A 9,604-nucleotide genomic window follows, 5' to 3' on the forward strand; every position below is an offset into this window, starting at 1 on the left:
TCCTTCTACCAACTCTCGATATCCAATGTACTCTTGACCGCTGAGGATGAACTGATGTCAACCCTTGTGCTCAAACAAGTCTTCAAAATCTGACGATCAACAGAATGCAGTTACTTGCCATAATCCCTAATTTTTGCATAAGTTGCCCTAAGGTGGGGTACTCAACTTATCGGGAAATTCTTTCTGTTCTATGTCTCTAATTTTTTCCTGGATCGCCCTTTCGGGTTTTCAATCCACCGAGACGCTCATTTTTGCCTAAGCCGCCATTTCGGGTTTTCAACTTAGCGAGTTGTTCTTTTCTTTTTTTAGGCGAAGTATTTCTTGACTGCATCTGCGTTTACAGGACGAGTGAACTCTTCACCGTCCATTGTTGTAAGAATCAAAGCGCCGCCTAAAAAGGCTCTCTTAACAACATATGGGCCTTCATAATTAGGAGTCCATTTTCCTCTGGAATCTGGCTTGAACGATAAAATCTTCTTGAGCACAAGGTCACCTTCTCTGAACACTCGAGGTCTGACCTTCTTATCAAAAGCTTTCTTCATTCTCTGTTAATATAACTGACCATGACACATGGCAGTTAATCTCTTCTCTTCAATCAAATTCAGCTGATCAAACCTGGTCTGACACCATTTAGCCTCATTCAACTTAGCCTTCATGAGCACACGCAATGAAGGAATCTCAACCTCTTCGGGGAGCACTGCTTCCATACCATATACAAGAGAGAAAGGGGTTGCCCATGTTGAAGTGCGGATGGATGTACGATACTATTGGTACAGGGTTAGAGTATCGGGATTTGTTATCGTCTTCACAGGGATTATGTGATATTGCCGCCGTTCATCAGTTGTTAAGTTCTTAACTTATAGTAACAAGGGGGTTTTAGTTTTCGGTTATGGTAGCTTGCATAAAAAGTAAGAAATTGCGGTAAAAGTTTTGGTTTTACGATTTGAGAAAGATTGTCAAAGTTAGGGTTCGACGATCACTTTGCATGCATATGTTCGATCAAACAAAACTCATAAACTCCATTAGATGATAAACACATTCACAAAATCCTCTCAATGTGTTTATTTCTAACACACATTGTGGTTTTTCCCATTTTGATCCATTGTTGATTTCTCACACAATCTATCAAAATGACAACTTTTAGGTTCAACTTTTTAGTGAACAAACTCATTCAATACTATCTCTAGCTAAAGAACAAGGATGGATGAAAACCTAGGTCAAGAGTTAGAAAACACCTTTCAATCATAAACCAACACAAAGAGTTATCAATAAAACAAGGTTTTCACCATACATTCATCATCAAAGAGTTTACAAATGAAGATCAACCCATATACATACAAAGCTTATGATCATCTACATCTAACCTTGACAAAATGAAAGGCTTAGCTACTCATTTTCATGGTAGCTTGAACAACAAGTTTCGGAAGAAGGTTGATCAACATCCGAGTCGAAGAATCGAGATTGGATGGGAATCCACCTTCTTTTTCTAAAATATTGTCAAGAGAAGAAAAAGAATGAGAAAATGTGGTTTCTAGGGCACAAAAATCACCTCTAAGCCAAAAACAAGTAAAAAGATGATCCCAAGAAAAAAGGGAAAGATAAAAGATGATGTTCCAAAAAGTAGCCCATGCTACTTATAGTAATGGTTACTGAGCTGTCATGCTCGCTAGGCGAGCAGAATGGTTCGCCTAGCGAGCCCCAAAATAAGCCACCAGAAGAGCCTGCGTCCAGAGGAATCATCCCAGAAAAGTTTGCATATGTTCGCTAGGCGAACAATCCTTCGCTAGGCGAAGCCCTCGCTTCTCTCATTCGCTCCAGCGAGTCTTGATGTTTTTGCTACTGGAATTGCTCGCTACCTGCTCGTTGGATGTTCGCCTAGCGAATACTTCGCTGCTTACCTCGCCACAGCGAGTTTTGATGGATTTGCTACTGGAATTGTTCGCTGCTTGCTCGCTGGATGTTCGCCTAGCGAATACTTGATCTTTTTGGTTCTGTCCAAATCTGGGAGTGTTCGCTGGCATCTCGCTGAGTGCTCGCCTAGCGAATACTTCGCTACCTCACTCGCCTAGCGAGCTTGCTAATGTTTTCTTTCTTTCTTGGTTCCTTTGCCATCTTTCTTGTGCCTTAGTTTTCTACTCTTTCATGCCTAATTCCTGCACAATAACACACAAATTAAAGGTACCAAGATCATTTCCATAGTATTGCAAATCAACAAAAGCAAGGGCGGTTTCGAACACTTTTTCAACAAAAAGGAGTGAAAGATGCCCACATTTGATAGCTCAAATAAGCAAACTTGGGCATCTAACAACTCTCCCTAACTAGATTCTTGCTTGCCCTCAAGCAAAGTATGCCTCTTGAAGGACAAGAGGATTTGCTTAAAGAAAAAGATTTCTCCGAAATCGGATAAAATGGCTCAAACACAAGAGAATCAACCAGACACAAGTTCCCAATGGTTAGATAACACAATACACAAGAACTAAAGCCTTATAGCAATGCAAAACATGTATCAATCCACAACAATGTTATCCTGAATGAATCACCCTATCTCTCCTCTTCGAATAAGGATTGAAGAAATTACGCGTTTGCAACCGCGGGGACAATTTCACTCTACAACAAACAATGCACAAGTCAATTCAATTCATACAATGTCTAACAATTATACATGAAAATGCGGAAGCACGAAGATCACTAAGGTCTTTTCCGATTGTAGCTTGGTCAGGTTTACAAACAAGGGTCATATCTAAGGCCATTGAAAACGAACTTGCCGACGCAAAAGAGACATTCACTGTACAAGCTATTCACACATCTCAACTTCGTTCCACTTGTTTCTCATTTGAAACCTTCACAACTCTTATTTCACAACTCAATTTTGTTTTTCACTATTTTTCTTCCAAGCAAGCATTCATTTTCATTTTCTCTATTTTTTTTTCTTTTCACATCGTATTCACGAAACAGATGTTTCTCTTTTCTAATTTTTTTTTTTCAATGCTTGCTCGGTTATTCAAGAGTTATGGCACCTACCGATTCTCATTTTCATTCTCCCCAACTTATCTTTTACTCACCCCAAGTGAATTCTCTTGACTTTTTACGGCAAAAGAACAATTATAAAAAATTTCAGGGTTTCAAGAAAAAAGATTTTGACATCTCGCCTTATTTCAAGCTGAGATTCAACTGTTTAAGCTCAAAGGGGTTCACGAATACTCTCTGCTCACGGTAAGTTGTATTTGGAACTGGTTGTGCTCGAAAGAAAACAAGCGCCTTGATCATTTATAATTGCTTCCACAAATTCACAATAATAAAAGACAAAGCATGAATCAAATGAATCAACACAGTTTATTAGAATCCAACATTTTAGTGTACAATGGAGGTTTCCTCACAATTTGTGGTTCTAAGTCCTAGGTGAATCATTCATTCAATTATGTTGCAAAAATAACAATATTCAATTACGAAAAGAGTAAAGTTCTTAATGCATTCTAAAATTCTAACCGGAGGTAACCATGTACCTTAGCATTATTCGCTTGTTTATTTTTATCATCGCTATCCAAGCTCGGATGCACCTTCATTGGATACTTCTTTGAGGAGCAACCAATCTAGAAGGTTTGACCCTCAACAACCAAAGATTTATTAAACAAAAGAAATTCAAACCAAACACAATAATTTAAAACATAAACAACAACTATCACTTCAAAATGTTAAAATGTGCGTGGGGGAAAAAACACCCCAAAAAGTACATAACCAAAATACCCAATATCTAAAAATACAAGAAAATAAAACATAACATAAAAAAAACTTAGTCCTCATAGGACTCAGAACTCTCCTCACTACCGGCCTCAGAATCGGAACCATCATCATCATCATCATCTTCATCATCAGCAGCATCATCAGCGCCACCAGAACCAGAAGCACCAGCACCAGCCCCCTCTCCGAAAACAGGCCTGTCCTCAGGCCAACTAGCATGTTGCAGGAACTGCTAACGCGTCATCATAGGATGCTCTCCAGAAGGGTCATGTACCTGCAACTGTAATAACTGCATAGAGTCATGTATATCAATCATGGCACGCTGAGTCGCCGCCATCCAATCCCAATTGTAATTGCAAACAGCTTGTTGGAGCAAAAGCACCAGGACCATCAGAAGCCCCGGTATCATCAGCAGCTGTACTACCTCGGAAGTTCTTCGGCTTACAGTACTTGGCCACATATCGATCGTCGATTGCGAACGGAATCCTTACCTGACTGTGGGAGGGTAGCTTCACCCTCGACTGTTGGCACAAAGCCATGATGAGACAAGGAAAAGCAAGGGGCAGTTAACTCGCGCCACCGACTTCAGCCCGCTCTCAACCACGGACTTCATCTCAATCGCAATGATTCGCGCCATATCGATCTGTACATTAGTTAGAATACAGTGGACCAAGTGTGCCACTGGGATCGGCACGGTCGACGTGTGTGACTTGGGCTTAATGTTAGTCAGAACCAGCATCAAGATCAGCTGAGCCAAGGGAATCATATCCTCCCGATGGTACCTCACAGGAACCCTAGATGGGTTCACCTCAACCGACTTTCCCCCAAATGAATGTCCCTCTGAAAATATAATAAAGTTCTGTCACGCAACATTCGCTACTGTCTTCGCCTAGCGAGCAGCTAGCGAATCAGCTCGCTACTGTCTTCGCCTAGCGAGCAGCTAGCGAACATGACAGTATCTGTTTTTTTTTAAAACAGTACTACACAGCACAATTCAGCAAGGTTCCACCAATTTGAACACCAATACCACACAACACAAAGCTGTAAATACTTACAATGTTGGGGTGCCTCCCAACAAGCGCTTGTTTAACGTCGGATAAGCTCGATGGTTCGAGATGCTCACAGAGGAGCATCCAAGCAGATTGCACAGCTCTCGCGATCCACAAGACCGCCAAGATAAATCTTTAAACATTGGCCGTTAACCGTCCAACTCTCTTTCTTCTCCAAGTCCTCAATGACAACAGCTCCATACTCTTTGACTTCTTTGACACGAAATGGCCCAGACCATTTAGATTTCAATTTTCTGGGGAATAACTTCAACCTAGAATTGAACAAAAGGACCAACTGTCCGGGCACAAATTCCTTCTTCCTAAGCTTTTTGTCATGATACTTTTTCACCTTTTCTTTGTACAACCAACTCGAGTGATATGCGGCATTGCGTATTTCTTCCAACTCAAGCAATTGCACTTTTCTTTTTTCACCGGCCAAATCCTTATCAAAGTTCAATAATTTCAGAGCCCACAAAGCTTTGTGCTCCAATTCGACCGGCAAATGGCAAGTCTTACCAAATACCAATTTAAAAGGAGTTAGCCCAATTGGAGCTTTAAAAGCGGTACGGTATGCCCATAAAGCTTCATCCAACTTTTGCGACCACTCTTTTTTAGAATTCGACACGGTTTTTTCAAGAATTCTCTTAATCTCACGATTAGAGACTTCGGCTTGACCGTTTGCTTGTGGGTGATACGGAGTCGCCACTCTATGTGATACACCGTAATGTTTCAAAACGCTTTCTAACGGAGCATTACAAAAGTGCGACCCTCCGTCACTAATCAACACACGGGGGGTTCCAAAACGGGAAAAGATGTTTTTCTTCAAAAAATTTATTACCGTTTTAGCATCCTCCCGAGGTGAGGCAATCGCCTCAACCCACTTAGAAACATAGTCAACCGCCACAAGCATATATTCATTACCATATGAGGGTGGGAATGGTCCAACAAAGTCGATACCCCAACAATCGAATACTTCAACCTCTTGGATGTTTTGGAGAGGCATCTCGTCTCTCTTACCAATCCCACCACTCCTTTGGCAACTATCATAACTTTGTGCATGGGCATTTGCGTCTTTGAAAATAGTAGGCCAATAAAATCCCGACTGAAGGACTTTAGTGGCCGTTCTTGCTCCATTGTAGTGTCCGTCGTAAGGCGAGTTGTGACAATGCCAAAGAATGCTTTGCGCTTCATCTCCAGTAACACACCTCCTCAAAAGGTTATCACCATCCAATTTAAACAAGTATGGGTCATCCCATACGTAGTACTTAGCATCCGAGAGAAATTTCCTTTTTTGGTTCGAAGTTAGGTCGGGAGGCACCAAACCACTAGCCTTATGGTTCGCAAAGTCCGCAAACCACGGCCTAACTTGAACTTTGAAAAGTTTTTCATAGGAAACTCTTCCCGGATTTCCTTCTCGGAAGCGGTAACCTCCACATTAACTAAGCGAGATAAATGATCTGCCACCAAATTTTCCGATCCTTTCTTGTCTTTGATTTCAACATCAAATTCTTGCAACAAGAGGATCCAACGGATGAGCCTTTGCTTCGAGTCCGGTTTGGTGAGCAAATATTTAATCGCCGAGTGGTCGGTATACACTATGACCTTGGAACCAATAAGATAGGACCTAAACTTTTCAAGCGCATACACTATCGCAAGTAATTCTTTTTCAATGGTGGCATAGTTAACTTGAGCCTCATTTACTTGCGTAGTGTATCGCATGAAATTTTTTCTCTTTTCTTTGGCCTAATACCGCTCCGATTGCATAGTCGCTCGCATCACACATGAGCTCAAAATTTAAATTCCAATTTGGAGCGACTATAATTGGAGCGGTAACCAATTTTTCCTTTAAAATTTCAAAAGCTTGTAAACACTCATCAGTTAAAAGAAATACCTGATCCTTAGCTAGCAAGTTACTCAAAGGCTTAGCTACCTTTGAGAAGTCTTTGATAAAGCGCCAATAGAAACCGGCGTGCCCCAGAAAGCTTCGGACTCACTTCAAATTCACCGGAGGAGGCAACTTTTCAATCACTTCAACTTTAGCACGATCAACTTCAAGCCCTCTTGAAGAGACTTTATGGCCAAGCACTATCCCCTCGGTCACCATGAAGTGGCACTTCTCCCAATTAAGAACAAGATTTGTCTTCACACATCTTTCAAGAACCGTTTCCAAGTTGTCCAAGCATAGACCAAAGGAACCACCAAATACGGAGAAGTCGTCCATAAAGACTTCCATTGTTTTCTCGATAAGGTCGGCAAAAATAGCTTACACACATCTTTGGAAAGTCGCCGGTGCATTGCACAACCCAAAGGGCATTTTACGGTATGCGAAAATTCCAAAAGGACATGTGAAAGCCGTCTTTTCATGATCAGTCGGGTCAACCGCAATTTGGTTATACCCGGAATAGCCATCTAAGAAACAATAGTATTGTTGCCCAGAAAGTGTTTCTAGCATTTGATCCATAAACGGGAGTGGAAAGTGATCTTTTCGAGTTGCGGTATTCAACCGCCTATAATCAATGCACATACGCCACCCCGTTGCCACTTTTGTCGGGATCAACTCATCCTTTTCATTTCGAATCACGGTAATGCCACCTTTCTTCGGAACCACATGTACAGGACTAACCCATGGGCTATCTGAAATCGGGTAAATCATTCCTGCATCCAACAACTTAACAACCTCCTTTCTAACAACTTCCTTCATAGTAGGATTTAAGCGGCGTTGCGGTTGAGCTATCGGCTTAAAGTCCTCTTCCATTAAGATCTTGTGCATGCAATAGGAAGGACTAATTCCTTTGATATCGGAAAGAGTCCAACCCATGGCTTCTTGATTCTTTTTCAAAACATTGATCAAACGGACTTCTTCATTCTTTGACAAAAGATTGCTTATGATAACCGGCTTTGCTTCGGTCTCGTCGAGGAATGCATACTTCAAATTAGAAGGTAACATTTTCAATTCAATAGGCGATTTTTCTTCATTAACCTCCTTCTTCATTACTTCCTCCTCAACTTCCCACGGATGTAACTCTTTTAGACTATCAAGTTCCCTTAGGCATTCATCAAGAGCTTGCTCTTCTTCAATTGTGAAAACTTCAAAGGAGTCATCAAGAGCTAACTCCATAGGGGATATCTCATGAATATGTTTAGAAACTTCAAAAGTTGCCTCTTCGATCACATCAATGCGAAAGCTATCACTACTATCCTTTGAATGCTTCATGGCTTCGAATAGATCAAAAGTAACTTCTTCATTTTGGACCCTTACTTTCATCAAACCGTCGTCAACGTCAATCATTATGCGTGCGGTTTTCATGAACGGTCGGCCAAGAATAAGCGGAGCATCATCATCCTCTTCCATATCAATCACGATGAAATCAACCGGGAAGAAGAATTTGTCAACTTTGACCAATACATCTTGGGCTAACCCATGAGGATGGGTAGTCGACTTATCGGCCAATTGCAAAGTCATCCGGATGGCCTTCATTTCAATGTTGCCAAGCCTCTTCACAATAGACAATGGTATTAGATTAATGCTTGACCCCAAATCAATTAGCCCTTTTCCGACATAGACATCACCAATTGTAACCGGCAAAGTAACTCGTCCCAGGTCAACCTCTTTTCTCGGAAGCATCCGTTGAATGATTGCACTACAACTAGCATCTAGGACAATTGTCTCCGGTTCCGTGTACCTCCGCTTTTTAGTAAGTATGTCTTTCATGAATTTCGCATACTTAGGCATTTGCTCCAATGCTTCGGCAAACGGAATGTTCACTTGAAGTTGTTTGAATATATCCATGAACCGGGTGTAATGCCGTTCATTCTCCCTCTTAGATGGAGCATGTGGATACGGAAGGTTTTGGATTGGAGTAGCGCCCACTACCTCCTTTCCTTTAGAAACTCTAGAATTCCTCTCTCTTTTCTTTTTTACTCCCTCCACCATCACTTCATCACTCTTATTTTTTTCAACTTCCACACTTTCTTTATTTTCTACTTCACCATTTTTTTCATTCTTTTCAACTTCTTCCTCACTCCACTCCCCAACTTTACCATCAATGTTATCCTCTATTTTTTTCTCCTCATTTTTTTTCTCATCCTCTCTTTTTTCACTCTCATCTCTTTTTTTACTCTCACTAATCAACTCCCTTCCACTTCTCGTCGTTATCGCTTTACAATGCTCTTTTGGATTCATTTGCGTGTTCGCCGAAAAAGATGGTCCGGGTTGTTGTTCCGCTAGTTGTTTAGCAAGTTAACCGACTTGAGTTTCAAGATTTTTGATTTCCGCATCGTTGCTCTTTTGATTAGCCATCGACAATTGCATAAATTGTGTCAATGTCTCTTCTAACTTTGAAGTCACGACCGGCGGTTGTTGAGGTTGGAAAGGATTTTGACGGCTAGAAGTACCACCCCCATAACCTTGGTTATGGTGATAGTTAGCCCTTGGTTGGAACCCTTGATTCCCTTGAAAGTGTTGTTGTTGATTTTGAGGATGTTGTTGATACGGTTGTTGTTGTTGTTGCCTCGGTTGGTAGTCTCGTTGGTTCGCCATGTAATTCACCTCTTCGAACCCGGGAGGTGGACAAAACCCGGTGTCATGATCACCTTTGCAAAGCTCACAACAAGCTATTTGTTTAGCTCTTGAAGGCTCTCTCAACTCTTTTATTTGTTGAGTTAAGAGTTCAACTTGTTGTGAAATAAGTTTATTTTGGGCAAGAATAGCATCATTTGTCCCAAGTTCAAGCACTCCCGGTTTCTTCAAAGTGTTGCCTCTACTTTGACTTTGGAGGTCATTTAGAGCCATACGGTTAATGATATCAGTAGCTTCG

The sequence above is a fragment of the Lathyrus oleraceus genome, chromosome 3, assembly GCF_024323335.1.
Source record: "Lathyrus oleraceus cultivar Zhongwan6 chromosome 3, CAAS_Psat_ZW6_1.0, whole genome shotgun sequence".
NCBI classification, from domain to species: Eukaryota; Viridiplantae; Streptophyta; class Magnoliopsida; order Fabales; family Fabaceae; genus Lathyrus; species Lathyrus oleraceus.